This window comes from Panulirus ornatus, chromosome 11 (genome assembly GCF_036320965.1).
Source record: "Panulirus ornatus isolate Po-2019 chromosome 11, ASM3632096v1, whole genome shotgun sequence".
Taxonomy (NCBI): Eukaryota; Metazoa; Arthropoda; class Malacostraca; order Decapoda; family Palinuridae; genus Panulirus; species Panulirus ornatus.
Window position 1 is genome coordinate 30,071,986 of NC_092234.1, and position 18,283 is coordinate 30,090,268.

General features: G+C 41.8%; 1 long non-coding RNA gene across 1 annotated transcript; it reads right to left on the reverse strand.

The window, feature by feature from the left end:
- Window positions 1-960: 960 nt before the first annotated feature.
- On the reverse strand, window positions 961-17,081 carry LOC139751385 (uncharacterized). Its single transcript, XR_011713339.1, has 2 exons — window positions 16,404-17,081; window positions 961-1,696 (listed from the first exon to the last, which is right to left on the reverse strand). It is a non-coding gene; the product is annotated as an uncharacterized lncRNA (long non-coding RNA).
- Between the last annotated feature and the right edge of the window lie 1,202 nt (window positions 17,082-18,283).

Consider the following 18,283-nt stretch of genomic DNA (forward strand, 5'->3'; position numbering starts at 1 on the left):
TACATTTTTACAATGAAAAGAAATGGACTTTGAAAGGAATGGACCTTGTGAGAGCAATGGTTGTAGTCGGTGATAGAACGGCAAATCTTATATCTAAGATGGAAGATACTATATAGAGAGGTGTACTGTATGAATGAGAAATAAGGTATAACACTAAAGAAACCTTCACTAGCACCAAAAAGATGATGACAAAGAACTATAGCTGCCACACGTAATGTTGAGACTTCAGTGTTAAGTTATGGGTTCCTGCACTTGTTGACATTATCTGTATGATTTAAGTTCTCGCTTTACAAAATATCATAGCCTGTCTTTTATGTTAGCACGACTTTTGCCGAAGCTTGTCATTACGACAAAAGGAAGCAAAGTGAAATATATTGAAAAGTATAAAGATACTATAAAAACCGACATGGCTGAGACTGATGCACATTCACTTGCATAAAAACAGATGTGGATCAGAAAACTTTTACCCACTATTGCCACTGAAACTCTTGGGTACTTTCCTATTACTTGTTGATTAATTGAGTAAACTTCATATTATCCACGTCTTGTCTGTACCACATAATGTTGGATAAAGTGTTGTTCCAAGCACTTATTTTGCCGCTCTTATTGAAAATAAATCACAGAATATGAGGGGTATACAAACTCTCAGTAAACTTTAACATATCAAACTATGTTCAAATCTTACATATATGTTACATATATTCAAACATACGACACTGATCATAAAATACACATATCAATGTACATATCACCAAGTAATGTTTATGTGGCTGACACACAACTATAACGAGATGTCTTACTTGTGCACTACATCCTCGAGCCTGGAGCACAAGAGGCCTTCTTTCTCTGACACTCAGCCTAGACTTAAGGCAGTATCTGTGGCTCCCTTCATTTTCACTTAGGAAACAACACAGCAAGATGATGACCATAAGAAATGCAGTACAATGACGATGAGAGAGAGAGAGAGAGAGAGAGAGAGAGAGAGAGAGAGAGAGAGAGAGAGAGAGAGAGAGAGAGAGAGAGAGAGAGAGAGAGAGCGTGTATTTCATCACTATAGCTCCGGTCAAATTACATTAACATATCGAAAACACTCGTGTAGAGAAAGTTAGAGGAACTGAACTATGCTCTTTCAATATGAGTGTCTTAATAATCCTTTCCCACAGAAAAGGATTTACAAAATTTGGTCCTTCGTGAGAAGCTAACTTAACCCACGGCTTCAATTTAATAAAGTATAATAAGAAATTCATCCTAAGTTATTCCTAAAGCTAAAGTATCGTCTAACGTTTTCCACAGAGCTGGAATGATAAGGTGGCAAACAGCTGGCTGTATCCATCCGTCCTCTGCGACGAGTCCTGAGGCAGTGGCCACTTTAGAGACGCAAGGGCAACGAGAAACCTGTCATGGATGGCCACTAAGGTCGCATGAGGGAGCACGTAAACCAGGCGTCAAAGAGGTAGGGACAAAAGCTGGAAGTTCTTCCTCCTACAGAAGTGTCATGGGCTCCCTTCCACGGAACTACATGGTGGTTTGCTGCGACAACCTCTCGAAGCGACAGCTGTCAGTGGAGCCGCTCTCCTGGGAATCATCCTCCTCGTCGTCGATATATTTGATATCATTGGTAGTACTGCTCCACCTGTGCTTGGTCTACATCTGGAAGATTATACAGTAGATTTCGCCCACAAGGCCGACACCATCTCTGAGGAATACAAGTTGCTTTAGTCCTTGGTAAGGAAATCTCTTGTAAACTAGTCCAGTATAGTCCAATCTTCCCACTACCGGAAGCAAATGAAATGATCTGGCATCTTACGAGCCGAGAGAAATGGCTCATTATCTAGCACCACATCTAACCTGCGACTAACGTCAAACTGGAGGCTGTCGAACTCGATTATCAAAAACCAGAATTTCTCTGAATCTACAGGTAATTATCGTGTCGCTCACACCTACACTTATCATCAGAATAAAGACAATGAAAACTACTAACACAGGACCTACTCACGCGGACACGATCACCTGGGGTCAGAATGGACGACCTGACACTTGCGCTGACGGCTGAATGATGGATCTCATCACACTATTACGTCCCTGCTCCTCCCTGAGCAACGAGACTATTGAAAAAAGATGTGACATTTGAATCAGGGAGGTCAGACATCTTACTTACGTTCATATCACCTCCCCAATCCTCAGAAACTGACCAGTCAATCAGCTGAGAACGAGAGACAACTCCTAACACATGACAAGAGCCGTCTCTAGTTGCACATCCCACATCTAGGTCAGGCGAAGCACACAACCTAGGAGCGAATCAACAAAGATCCACCTGTCTGGACTCCAGAACACAACTCACAGAAGCAGCTATTTCTGATCCGCTAGAGGAGGAGGTAAGGATTCGAATGAGGATGTACATCAAAATATTTACACAAACCAAACTCACTCGATTCTACTTTCTTGACACTAAGAAAATACCTTTTTCCTTTTAAGTCCTCAGGCAGGGCATTCAACTCAGAATCGTCACAGTCAACGTGCATTCGTTGTCTACAACACTTGCCTCACCATGTGTCACCCCTGACATGATACATTCAACTCGCGCGGCAGGGAGCTCTGTGGCTCACAAGACAGACGGGCTATTCACAAGTAAGACTCGCATCTCGTTGGCATTAACAAATTTGGAGGTGTCAGTAACATCACTTTCGATGAAGAACTGGACATCAGACGCTTATAATATAATGATAATCCACACCAGTCTTCACATACAATCCACACAATGGTACTTTGAGAAAATTGTGAACTCCTTTGAGCTACACACGCTCTACAATGTAACACTTTATTGCATCAGGGACATCCTTCGTCATCAAACTTCGGAACGCACCTGCGTCATGAAATATCCTAAAAGGAAATTGTTTTATGGGACTGATTCCTAGCAACATGCCCATTAATAACAAAAGGACCGACAAGCAAGTCTCTGGCTGTCTTATGACTGAGTAGAAGCACAACTAAGGACAAGTGTCTTACTGTTCCTTTCACCTATGTTCAGAGCTCGGAGCACTGTGAGGCAATGTGTCAATGTCTTCAGCAATATAAACAAGTTACTCGATTCTAAGTCAACACCACAGTCTTGTCAGGCGTCTCACTACTACCAGCTGGTGCACATTCTGGAACCTTTCCACTGGGGCTAAAATTTCTACCTGGCTGAGTCAAAACCAAGTTGTGGGACAAATGGGCAGCCTCAATGTCTATGGTTCTTTCTCTGAAATAAAGTCTAGCTTCACTCATGTAGCCTGCTACAATTTCTTAATGAAGAGCAATTCCCTGACTTCATCAAATGATTTGATATCACTGCTATGGAGCCAGAGAAGATGAAATTCATGTAATACATGACAAAAGCTCAATGTGACTGCTTCATAACCTTCTTCGCGTTCCAATATTTACTACGGGAATGGTTAAATATCAATTTGCACGAACACAAGATGTGGGGACCTTAACATACTGATGGTGTTGAATGTGATGAAAAAGAACACACACACACACACACACACACACACACACACACACACACACACACACACGCACACACACACACACAAACACACACACACACACACACACACACTGAACACACCTGAATACTATCTGAATAAATAGTCCTCAAAAAAGAAACAAAAATCTAGACATTTGAGAGTTTGGGTTAACCATACAAACTGTTCACTCCAGTTTTCTTCATCAAAAATAAGGTGCAAAATGGTGCCGTTAATAACATCGAAGTAATTATGATCAGTTACTGAGCTGTAACAAGAAGTGTCAGGGTTACTCGATGTTCTTTCCATAAACGAATCTATTTACTATAAATGAACTACTTCAATTGTTCCTTTCGTTAATTCTACGATCTAGTGTATCTCTTTCGTGATGCATTTCCCATTCTCTAAACTGCAGATTAAGTCATCATTCCAAATAAGATACTTAAGGTTTGAGTGCAAAAGTATCGAGTCTCCTCGGGAATGAATCCCCGTCCACCAATGCTCCAGTATAGTAGTAAGAGTCTAATTTCTTCTTACACTGGAGTTACACACATCATACTAATGAGCTAATTTCAACCAATCATCTTTACTCATACTCTACACAAATTCATCAAAGTCGTACGAAGGTATAGTTACTAATTTCACAAAGTAATTCACTATCTAAAAGTGAATTGCGCAAGGAAAGTAGTTTCTAAAGTTTCCGAATTAGGGAACGATTACTTTAACTCGAGGTCACAACATGGGGAATATATTATCAACTTAACAACAGGCGCTTACATGAATACCTTACGTTAATCACAAGAAGACAATGAACTTTCATATTTCACAAACATGAAAACGAATTCAGAGTCTTGAGAACATAAGCCTACATATGTTATATGTAAGGGCGTCGATAAGGTATCAAGTATGGCCTCTAAGGTCGCACAAGAGAATGATACAGGGAACTGCTCGTGTATGCCGACAACAGCTCTGTGGAATACAAGTAGTTTTAGGTCCTGGTTGGGAAATATGTTGTACACTAGCCCAGTGTGGGCTAATCTTACCACTTCATTAGTTGAAATGAATATCTGGCGATTTACGATCAAAAAGGGATGGCTCATCATCCCACGCCATACCTAACCTGAGACGAAAGGTAAACTGGAGTATATCAAACTCTTGTTTATCTAAAGCCAGAATAATGTCTCAGTCTACAAGTGACTTTCCTGTCCCTTGCAGCTACAACAGCACCACTAAGACAGAACCCACTGTCGCAGACCTAGGGTCTACAACTGGACGATCTGCCTCTCATAATGACAGCTGAATAACGATGGATCTCACCACAGTATCACAACTCTGTTCAGAAAGCTGCAAAGAGAATCAGAAATATTCTGGATGAGTACACGCTCATATTCCAGCAACTTGGGAGAGCATTTCCTCCTCACTAGGCACGACGACGAAGAACATATATGTAACACTCACTCTAGGAAGGTGACGCATCTCACAAATCCTTAGAAACTGAACTATCACTCCGCTCAGGAGGTCAGACAACTTCAAATGTACGACAGGAACTCTGGTGGTGCAACCCAAATTCAAGCCAAGCGTAGCTCACAATTTAGAGTAGCCGAGGGTTCCCATCTCACTGATGTCATCTCCTGAAGTTCGGTCCATAAAAGGTCCACCAGTCTAGACTTCACAGAAAACTCGCAGAAACTGTAGCAGCTCCTCCTGATCCACCAGGAGAGGATGAATCAACTCTGAAATGAGGATGCACATCAGCATATCTACACAAACCAACCTTCACTTGACACATCTTTCTCGACATCTGGGGAAAATATCTTCAGAGTCCTCAGGAAGGCCATTCATCCTGAAAATCATCACAGCCAACAAAAGTGGGTTGTCAAACACTGTGGACGATTCACGTGGCTCCCTGTCCGTCACTCCTGATGTGATACACTCATCTAGTTCCAGCAAGACGGGCTAATCACAGGCCAAATCCTCACCTTAGACACTGGTAATGATATATACCACATTAGTCTCCAGAGAAGAGTCTATACATTGGTAGTCTGAAAAGCTCATCATAGCACTACTAAGCCACATATGCTCTCTAATGAAACACTTCTCTATATCAGGACAACATAATTATTAACTATGAAACACACTGGCGGCGGCGGTAAATATACACACAGGACATATTGTTTACTATACTAATGTGTGTTAGGATATCCACTGATGAGAAACGTACCGGTAGGGCAAGCCTCTGACTTGCTCATGACCGTGCAAATAGGCAACTGGTAAGACAGGTGCCTCACCGTTCCTTTCCCCCTTCTTCAGGAGCTTGGGACACTTGAGAGCAATGTTTCGTCGTTTTCTGCAATACAGACAAGTCACTGGATTCTCAGTCGATATGACAGCCATATCAGGCGGCTTACTACGACCAGCAGGTATATCGCTCTGGAACCTCAACTCTGGAATTAAAATGTCGACCAGACTGAGACTACACGAAGCTGCCCGACGGGGTCTGGTGGGCGGCCTCACTTAACGTCTACAATTCTTTCTCTAACACTGACTGGCGAACTTCGAAGTGACCTGCTTAAACTGGTCAGTTAGTTATTTAATCGGGCATCAGGGCATCGCTGTCGTGCAGCGAGCGATGAAACAATTGATATATGGAAAATACAACTCAGTGTTACCGGGTCACAGCCTACCTCTCCTTCCTAAAAGTTTGCACCACAGTTATGGTTAGGCAGTAATATGAATGAACACAAGATGTCGTCTTCAACATATAACCCAAAGTAGTTATAAACAAACTGAGCGCGCTTGTGCACTCAGTTCTGTCTCATTGAAAATGCTCCAAAAAATTATCTGGCCATTTCAGTCTTGCTTACACGTTCGAACTGCTCAAAATGTTCTTCTCAAACTTTACTTAGGCAGCAAATGAATGCACTTCATGATAAAGTAATTATGATGAGTACTCGAACAGTTACTCTTACCCCACTTAAGTTCCTGTAAACGAGTTAATAATCCAACTGCCCTTTCGTTAACTCAACGATCTAGCATATCTTTATCGTGTTACATTTCCCCTTCTCTGAGGCGAGGGTAAAGTCTTCATATCCTATAGAATATTACGGACCTGTGAGCAAAAGAATCGATCCTCCTCGGGAAGAAGTCCCCCCTCCGTACATCAAATATTCCAGTACACTACTTATAGTATTTGATTTCTTCTTCTTATGGTTACACTGGCATCAATACTGACGAACAAATTTCAGCAAATCATCTCGAATTATTTACACAAATAATTCAATGTCAGACGAAGCCACTAGTAAATAAAAACACATTTAATTCACTGCTCAAAACTGAACTGCGAAAGTAAAGGAGTTTCTAAAACTTCCGCAGTTAAGAAACTACTGCTTGACTTGGAAGTCACAGCATGAGGATGTAACAAGTTTACAACGGGCTCATACACGGATACCTAACGTAAATCACCAAGACAATGTTCTCTCGTGTCTTAAAAGCAGGAATATTAATTCAGAGTCACACGGACATGAGCCTCCCTAATATGTTATAACCCGTTCTTTCGTCTTGAGGGTAACAGACGAGTTACAAACGTTTAGGGAGAAGACGAATATAAAAACTGGCAGTTAAATCTTAATAAACTCAAACTATAATTGGATCTTGAATATGCACGTCAAAAACATTCCAATGTGAGGCATCAGTTAATAATTACAGACCTCAATATCTAACACTGAGTAAATGTCTGTGAGGCTGACACACAACGTACAATCGAGCCTCGAGGACCGAGAGCCTCCGGTCCCTGGCCAATGCCTCGTGTTGACCGAAGACGGGGCCCAGACCTCCTCCATTTACACTACTGCCTTAAGATACGGCAGGGTGATGATAAGAACTAAGGTGCAAAGATGATCATAACGATGGAGAGAGAGAGAGAGAGAGAGAGAGAGAGAGAGAGAGAGAGAGAGAGAGAGAGAGAGAGAGAGAGAGAGAGAGGAATGAAGAGGGACTGAATTATGGCCTTTAACGAGATGGCCCTAACAAACCTCCCCCGTACGAAAAGAAAATGTACAGAGGTAGATCCTTTGCTAGACACTAAACAAGTTAACCTAATCTGATGACTTCAATGTCACCAAGTACAATAGGGAAATGATCCTGAATGATTCACATATCTAAGGAACCGTCTAACGTTCTCGATACAGCTGGACTGTCACTATCAAGGTGACAAACTGGCTCTATCCGTCCATCTGCGCCTCGTCCTATGGCAATGACCACCTATGACGCAAGGGCGGCGAGAGAGCTGTCAGGCATGGCCTCTAAAGTAGCACAAATGATGGAACGTACACCATGCATCACAGAAGTAAGGGAAAAGAGCTGGCAGTTCTCACTCTTGTAGCAGCGTCACGGGACTACATGACAACCACTAGAGGCAACGGCGAGAGGAGGCAACACCTCTCACTGGGACCCCGCCCATCGTCGACAATATCCAGGTCATCTTGGGTAGAACTACCCCACACATGCCAGGCTCACATGAGGAGAATGATACAGGAGATTTCGCCCACATTCCGGCACCATATCTGAGGAATACAAGTTCTTTTAGTCCGTGGTAAGGGAATATCTTGTACACTAGTCCTGTCTGGTCCAATATTCCTCCTACAGGAAACTTTGAAATAAAGATCTGGCTACTGACCAGCAAACTGACATGGTTAATTATCCCATACTACAATTAACCTGTCACTAAAGGTAAATTGGATTCTATCGAACTCGTGTTTACTGAAAGCCAGAATTCCTCTGCATCTACAAGTAACTTTCGTCAGTTATAAAAATAAAGACAACAAGGAACACAAAACGGGACCTACTCTCATGGACACAAGCACCTGGGGTTTGACTGGAGGACCTGCCTCACGTGGTGGCGGATGAATGATGGATGCCACCACACCTAGTGCGTCCCTGTTCAGCAAGATGTACAGAGTAATTAATAATCATAAGCTTTGTCTCCTGTGGCACTTCATCTAGGACAGGTTTAACACACACCTTGAGAGAGTCAAGGGCTTACATCCCTCTGAAGTCAACACCTGAAGGCCTCTCTAACACAGATCCACCTGTCTGGACTCACCAAATACAACTCAAAGAAGCTATAGCAACAACCTCTCATCCACCAGACTAGAATGTATTGCCTCTTGAATGAGGACGCACACATCACATTGTTTACATAACCCCACCTCACGAGATTCTCCTTCCTTGGTATCAAGAAAGACATCTTCAGAGTCCTCAGGGAGGGCATTCATCTCAAAACTATCACAGACAACACGCATGAGTTGTGTTCATCACTGGATGATTCACTTGGTTCACCGTGAGTGTCCTCTGATATGACATGACACCTCGTGCGCCAGGAAACAACGTCTCAAGACAGACGGACTACTGACACGTAAGACCCGCATTCCAAACACAGCAATAAATTTGTAACATCACTTCCTAACAAGAACTGAACATCACGTACTGATATCGTTATAATTACATCCCACGCCACTCTTGAGGTTTAGTCTGCACTATGGTAATTTGACGAGTCTATCAACTTTGTTATACCAAACATGCACTCGAGTGAAAACATTATCCACATCAGGAGCAACACCCTCGGGTCATCTAACTTTGGAAAATACCAGTGTCAGTAAATACCCTGTTGGGGATCGTTGTCTGTGTTGACTACTGACAACACAATGACAAACGGACGGGCAAGAAAGTGTCTGTCTTAAGAACGTCTAGGTGCCCATCTGGGAGAGGAGATGCCTCACCGTTCCCTTCTTCCCCATTCTTCTGTAGCTTGAGACACTTGGAAGCAACGCGTCCTTGCTTCCTGCAATAGAAACAAGTCACTAGATTCTTAGTCGACACGACAGGGTTATCAGGCGTCTTACCACAACCAGCAGCAGGTGTACGCTCTGAAACCTTTACACTGGAGTTAAAAAGTCTACCAGGCTTAGAGAACACGACGAAGTTGTCAACCAGGTGGGCAGCCTCACTTATCGTCCATAATAAGAAAGGCTAACTTCAGGGTAGCCTGCCTGAAGCAGTCAATCAGTAATAATTCACCGTGACATCACTATTGTGGAATTAGAGATGAATACTTGATACATGGAGAGACTCAAGGTAACGATGTGTTACATCCTACCTCGCGTTCCAATATTGACCACGGCAATGTTCGGACACCAGTTGGCTTAAACACAAGATGTGGAGTATGGAACATACTGACGATCTTGAGTGTGATCCATGAGAACATATGAACATATCAAACTCGCCTGACAACTGTAAGAATTATAATTACCCCCTAAATCATCATCTAGCTATTTCAGACTCTGGGCAAAAAGACCAGCCATTCAAAACATTCTTCTGGATCATCATCATCATCACAACTAGGAAGCAAATGTGTGCACTTAACAATATTAATATTTTATGATTAGTTCTTAAACTGTTAATAATCACTTTCCTGTAAACGAGCTAACTCAGCTGGCCTTTCCTCGACTCATCGACCAAGCATATCTTCTCTCCGTGGCATCTAACCTTCTCTGAGGTGCAGGTCTAAGTCTTAATTTGCAATAAATATCAGGGATCTGTGTGTAAAGAAATCGAGTCTCCTGGGAAAGAAGTTCCCCCTCCACCAAACGTTTCACTAAAATGCTTATAATAGTCTGATTTCCTCTTGAGGTGGTTACACTGGAATTCATTGATGACTCGCTAGTTTCATGTAATTATCTTAACTCATACTTCTTTGTTCAAACATTTCTTGTGAAGGATTCCACACAATCAAGATCAAAGGAAGCCATAGGTAATGATTTCACAAATTAACTCTGCTTAAAACTGAGCTACAAAAGCAATTCTTTTTTTCTCAATTTCCTCAGTACGGAACAATTTGTTTCATTTGAGGTCACAGCACGGGGGTAATAACAACCTTACGACGAGCTCTGACACGTTAATCACTAAGACAATGCGCATGCGCTGTCGCTTCTTAAAAACACCAAAATATAATCAGTCTCTCTCTTGACATTAAGACCCGTGTTAAAAAATTTCTTTTTCTTTCCTTAGAGTCAACAGACGAGTTACAAACATTTAAGAAGGCGTCAGATATACAAACTTGTAACTAAACCTCAATAATGTATGAAACTAAGATTAGGTGTTGAATATCTATGATACAAATTCACAAATATCAGGCACCAGTCATTAACTACAGACCTCAATACCTAATAACAAATAAACGTCTGGGAGGCAGACACACAACACAGTCAACTATTACTTGTACAGGACATACTCGCACCTGCAGCCCCGGAGGCCTTCCCTTCCCTAGCTGATATCTCGTGTGGCTCCTTAATCTATACTAATAACAGAAGACATCATAACAGGATGCTATGTCTACCATTCGATCCGAACAAATTACTACGGGGAAATCATTCTAATTCCAGCATCCAAGAGACAGCTCAACCTTTTCGACAGAGCTGGACAATAAGGGCTAGAAACAATAGGCTGTACCTGTCCATATGCGCCTCGTCCTATGGCAGTGACCACTTCTGATGCAAGGGAGACGAGAAAGCTGTCAGGTACGGCCACTAAGGTCGCAAGCACGTACGACAGGCATCACAGAAGTATGGAGAAGAGCTGGAATTTCTCCTTCTTGTAGCAGTGTCACGGGCGCCCTTCCACGGGACTACTTGGTTGTCTACAGCGACAAACACTACAGGCAACGGCGAGAAAAGGCACCAGCTGTCATTAGGGCAGCTCTGCAGGGATCTACCACCACTGTCGTCAGCAATACCTAGACCATCATCTGTGGGACGCAAGCCAGGCCCACATCTGGAGAATGATACAAGGGATTTCGGCAGCACATACACACCAGCTCTGAGGAATACAAGTTGTTTTAGTCCTTGGTAGGGAAATACCTTGTACACTAGTCCACTCAAGGCCAACCTTCCCACTATATGAAACGTTGAATATCTGGCGATCTAAGAACAAAAAGGAACGCCTGATTATCCCACGCCACATCTAACCTGAGATCAAAGGTAAACTGGAGGTTATCGAACTCTGTTGAAAGCCAGAATTTCTCTGAATCAAGACAATGAGCATCATTAACATAGGAACTACAGTCTAAGACACGAGCACCTGGGGTTTGAGTGGACGATCTGGCTTTCATGGTGACAGCTGAATGATTGATCTCACCACACTAGTGCGTCCCTCTTCAGGAAGCTGGAAATAATTATTAAATAGATATACTGACACAGGACTTTATCATCAACAGATTCAAGGAGAGTAAAGGCTGCCATTCTAGCAACCTAGGAGATTATTTCCTCCTCCCTGGGTAAAAGGACTACATCAAATTGACTACATCAAATGATGACATCACCGTCGTGAAGCCAGCGATAAAACAATTTACAAGATACGCGGAAAAAATGTAACACTCACAACCTACCCTCTCTTGCTAAAGTAACTATGATAATGTTTTAATGTTTAAGTATTAATCTACATTCATATACTGACGGTGGAACACTAAGCTGCTACATATCAGTGTTGATAACGTATGAATTCCTACTATTTGCTTTTCTTCTAATCCTTTGCATAGGTTTGGTTTATATGCAAAGATTAAATAGTCTAGCTGATGGGTACCATCTTCATATATCAAAATCTGGAGTCTCCGCGGACGAAAAAAACAAGCCTTTGAGTGGGGTGGTCATATATATATACATGAACGTTGTCACTCAGAACTGCTTTTGAGTGTGAATAAATAAGCGCGTCAACACTAAAGTGGAATCTGTAAACCATACGATTATACATGACAAAAATGTGACCCAATGAGCGTAAACTCCTTCCTCGAACAATAAAAGGCGATAATTACAAATACTGTCGGCTATTAACCACAACAATACATACTGTCTTTATACCACCATGTACGTCGTCTTATCTGTCTTATCTTATAAAGTTTAGTATCAGTACTTGCAAAGTAATAAACTGAACAACAATATTCAGTACACAGTTCTGAATATTGGAACATGATGTCATGACTTCAAAGTCTACGCATGCGCTAATTCAACAGTACCTTGACCTCCACGACTCTGAGATAGCTGCGACTTGAACACCGGAAGTGATTTAATAACAATGGTTAACATAAAACAATTCCTATACCAGTAATGTTCTTCAATAACATTTTCATCTAAGCCATGCACAATCTCATGTGTCAAACAACTGCAAAAACAATTCCTCACTGACTAACGTACTCTATCCACCCTTCCAAATTTTCCACTCACTTCTGCTATCCCTCCCGAGGTGTCCATCCATTTGGCGTCGTCCAACTAATGCTGCCATGCCTTCCATGTTGTCAACCAACGACTGCTAGCAATGTGGAAATTTCTTTCCAATGCCACCATCCCTTCCGAAAGATGCAACAACTAATACCAACCCTTCCGAAATCTTCAACCAATGCTGCCAACTTTTGGAATTATCAACCCACTCTGCCAACCTTTACAAGCTGTCCTCCTACTCTACACTTCAGAAATGATTTCCTCACTCAATGTCGTCAAAGAAATCTCAAAGAAAATTTTAAAACTATCTGGCTCATTGCCGCTTCTCTTGAGAGCAGTCAATCCACTGTTTTCCATCGTTTTACCCTCCCATCCACTGCTGTCAACTCTTTTGAGCTTTTTCTCCAGTGCTGCCATCCATACCAAGTTGTCCTAAAACATTCGTGCATTCTGTGAGAAACCTCTTCTTAACTGCAGTGCAACGATTTAATGTTTCACTTCTGATTATCATGATCAAGCGTATGTGAAATATTGTTCCATGCTCATAACTTTCATTGCTGACGAAATCAAGCAAACATTAAAAAAAAATAAAGGAGGTTATGGTCACTATGCACCATTGACCCGGTCAGCGAGTTCACAAATCATTTACATTTTTATCGAAATATGAATATAGCACCTGATGCGTATCTAGTTATTTCTGATATTTCTTTTCATTTCAGTTCGATTTTTATTCAAATTACACCATAATAATTTTTGAATAAAAAAAGAAAGACACGGCTTGTCTGTGAAATACTCAGCTGCTACAATATACAGATATACATATCAGTAACACTAACACTTGTTTTTCTTGTAATGTTATCAAGGTCTGGTTTACATCTGTGATGGCGAGATTACATCTAGTTAATGATTTCCATCTACATAATACATCAGTGTCTGGAGTCACCACCATGTACAAGAAGGTTGTCACTCGACTGATTTTTCATATGAATAAATGTACATTGATACTGAAGAAGACATAGACAATGAAGAAGACGATGCATAACCCATATGATAAGACAACCACAATATAAATGGGAGCTCACGAGCGTCAACTCCCTCCTCGAAAAGTACATAACGGAAATCACAAATATTGTAGGCAATTGACCACATTGTCTTAATACCGCATGTACTCCGTTTATGAACTGCTTTCTTATTCTTTTGATAAATTCTATTATCAGTACCTGCAGGTTAACATACTGAACAACAATATTCATTACAGAGTTCATAACAAGTTTACGCATGCGCAAACTGAAAATGGTCCTATCCGATACAACTATGCCATGGCTGCAACTTTATTTGACCAAACTTTTTATCTAAAAGAAAGATCACTACGTTCATATCACTTTATTAAATCATATTTGTACCCCTTCAAGGCCATACACATTTTCATAGGTTAAACAAACAGCACAAATATCAATTTCCCAATGTCTAACGTATTGTGTTATTCCCTGATTCATGCCAACCCTCTCAAACATCATCACATCTGCCACACTTTCAGAGTTGTTCATCTATCATCTACTGTTGCAAACCCTTAAAAGTTGTCCATCCTCTGCTTCTAACCCATCGGAGTCGTCCATCCACGGCTGCCAACCCTTCGGAATTGTCAACCCACGGCTGCCAACCCTTCGGAATTGTCAACCCACGGCTGCCAACCCTTCGGAATTGTCAACCCACGGCTGCCAACCCTTCGGAATTGTCAACCCACGGCTGCCAACTCTTCCAAGTGCACAGGGCATGAACACGAACAATGTCACTCAAACAAATTTGAGTGTAAATAATTACGTAAGCAATACAAAAACAGACATACCTGACAGAAATGGGAACCCACGAATGTAAAACTCCCACTCGTACAGTTGTAACAAATTAATATTTACAATATCTAAGGAATTACACAAACTTACACGTTTGTATGGTATATATTTCGACTATAAATTTCTATAATTTATAGAATTCAATATCAGCACTTCCATAATTCTATATAGAACAGCCCTATATTGGAACGTGACGTCATGTCTTCGAACTGCACATGCGCAAGTTCGAAACAGCCCTCACCGTCATGACTATACATGATGGCTGCACCCTCAACTGTGTAATCATAATATCACATTCTAACAAACACTAACATGTTCATATTCGTATTAGTTTCTAATTTTCTATCACACTACCTCCCGGGTCAGATACTACGTCATGGCTGCAACTTGAACATTTGATTAAACTTTATAACAGACGAAGTCTTACTATGCTCATATATTTTCTTTATATTTTTCCCTCCTTGGCCATGCACATTTTCATGGATTAAACAACGGCAAAACTATCAATTCCCCAATGTCTTACGTCTTCATGCCAACCCTCCCAACCTTCATCACATCTGCCGCGCCTTCCGAGGTGTTCATCTACTGTTGCAAACCCTTCCGAGATGTCCATCCCACGGCTGCCAACCCCTCTTGAGTTGTCAACTCCACGGCTGCCAACCCTTCCGAGTTGTCAATTCCACGGCTGCCAACCCTTCCGAACTGTGTTAACCCCACGGCTGCCAACCCTTCCGAACTGTGTCAACCCCACGGCTGCCAACCCTTCCGAGTTCTCCACCCTACTGCTGCCGATCTTACGCATATTTGAAGCTTGGAGAATAAAAGTACGGAAGAAAACGGCTGACCATACATAAAGCTAGTTCTAATCCTTTCACAAGCTTTTGAGTGGACAATGCACGAACAAAAACAATGTCACGTCACTGGCTGAGTGTAAATAGTTACGAAAGCAATAATTACGAAAATACAAAAATAAACAAATAATAAACATGGAACCTCACGAGTGAAAACCTCCCTCCTTGCACAGTACAAGTAAATTCAGTGTCTCATGAATTACACAAAAAAACATATGAACACTTTACAATATGAACACTTTTGTACAGTATTTTTGTCTATGAACTTTTTTATTTCATAAAATTTCATATCGGTAACTGCATAATCATACACTGAAGAATATTCACTAAACAGCTCTAAATATTGGAATGTGACGTCATGACCAAACTGCGCATGCGTAAGTTCAATATACCTCTAAGCGCCATGCCCCTAAGAAAGCTGCAAACTGAAGTGTAATGATTTCAAAAATTCTTAACAAGGGCTAATATGTTCATGTTCGTATTACTTTTTTTTTCATCGAAATATCCTTATATCGTAAGCTAAGCCCATTTTCGCGAGTTGTATGAATTTCAAAAATTGCGATTTCCCAACTTTCTATTCCAACATGTATTATCTACTAACTGCATCCAAGCTTTCCTAACTGTCTACTTACTCCCGCCATGTCTATCTCCTGCTTTTAACTCTTTGAAGTTGTCCACACCGATGCCTACAATTCCGAGTCGTCAAACTACTGCTGCCAACCCTTCCGAAATGTACAGCCACTTCTGCCAACCCTTCCGATTTGTCCCAACGCTTCCGAGTTATCTAACCAATTTTCCCAACCCTTCCTAGTTGTGTAGTTGTTTCTTCCAATGGAATCTTTCGACTACCCACTGCTGATAACGCTTACAAAATACCCACTCCACTTCTGTCATCCCGTCCAAACTACCCACCTAAATGCTACTTACCTTCAGAAATGTCCATCCACTGCTTCCAGTCCTTTCATCCTCTCCATCCACTGGTGTCTATCCACTGCCGCCATCTTTCAAGTTCTCCAATTACATTTGCGCTGATCCTTCTGCGAGAAAGCTTTTCTTAACAGTACCACGGCGCTTGAATCTTTCACTTTTGTTTCTCTAAACCCGCCCACTGAAGCTTCCAGAAAACAAATCATGAGCGAGAACGTCTGGAGGCTCATAAGTTAATCACAATGAAGCATTCAAACTACGACACTCCCAGAGCATTTTCTCCGCTGCTCCTCGCCTTTTCCACGCATTGCATCTATCATATTGTGATGGAAAAGCGTTGTTCCAAGCTTATAACTTTCAGTCACTTAAAATTTACCAACCTTTTCCATTTTCCAACAAATACGTAAACCCGGTCAGAGTACACATTCACAGGATTTTATCGAAAATGTATCTATCTGCAGAAACGATTAAACTTTTACGATTAATGTTTCTCATTTTATTGGATGTTTTTTAATGAGAATAACATCAATTTTCTCGTGATAGTGACGTAAAGGAACTATCTCGCACACAAACTCATGCCGGAGGACAGCTTTAAATTTAAAACGTACAGAACTCAACGTTGTTAATTTCAAATAAGCGTCACCAAAGCCTTCGAGTACGCTAGCACTACTTGTCTCAAGCGAGGTCAGAGGAGAACTGAGGTGTGGACGTTTGCCTGGTGTTTGGCGGGAAAAAAAAAGCGAAAATAGGTCATAACGAGCAGTTTGATCATTGACCTGACGCCAAATACATCGACAGCCTCTGTGTTTACAAGCATAAATTAGGTAAACCCATCAAAAATTGATACTTCTTACAATTCTTCTAATCATCATAACAATGTATGGCTTATATCTGTGTTGCCGAGATTACAGCATCTGGCTAATGGTTTCCGTCTACACAGACCAATGTCTGGAGCCTCCAGGGACGTAAACACAAACCTCCGAGCGGAAGTGGCACGAAAGGAGGGCAACCAAAGTTGACATACATTCATAAACGCTCCTGCTCGGACGAATACCCTAGGTTTGTGAATATTCTACAGGCCTAGTGAATACAATGTGACCGACAGTAGCCCAAGATATCCCACCCCCCGGCTCCCTACCGTTCCACGACCCCCATATTCCCACATGAAACCATCTCCACCACATGTAATGGTTGTAATGAACCGCAAGACCACAAGGGAGGCGGGAGTGGAGGACTGGTGGAGGGCAGGCGTGCCACCGCTGCAGCGTCCGCCTCCGCTGCCCTCATTTGGGGGTTAGACCGGATTTGCATGTGAGTTTAGTTTATGCCGGTTATCGCTTGTGCCGGTCAGCTACCGAGTTACGCCTCCCTCCTCCTCCTACTCTGTCTTCGTCTCTCCTTCCTTCACACCCGTCTGTCTTCCTTGCTTTTCTGATGCTTTTCGCATGCTTGTACACTCCCTGCATATTTTCATGTTTTACTTTGTTCGTATCATTTTGCTCGCCTGTTTACCTGTAATCTTTCCAGGAATTCGAGTGTATTCTTAGGTTTTCCCTGAGTTACTTGGTTGTCTCCCGCTATTACATTTACGGTAGGACCTTATATCGTTCTTTCTACCACACTTCCACATAACGATACTGGCTTGCTTCCTGGCTGTTACTACATATTTTTTTTCAGGACTTAGTATTTCGGCTTAAAATTATTCCCTCGTTGTAGGTTGTCGAAACGATTCAAACTATGTTGGTTCATCACACACATATATGTTATATTAAGGATCTCTGAACATAACTGTCATCAGAAGCAGTTACTGAACTCTTTGGAAAGGTTCCACGTCAGGAATCAGGGAACTATTTTTGGTCTTATTAAGTCAAAGTCAAGGT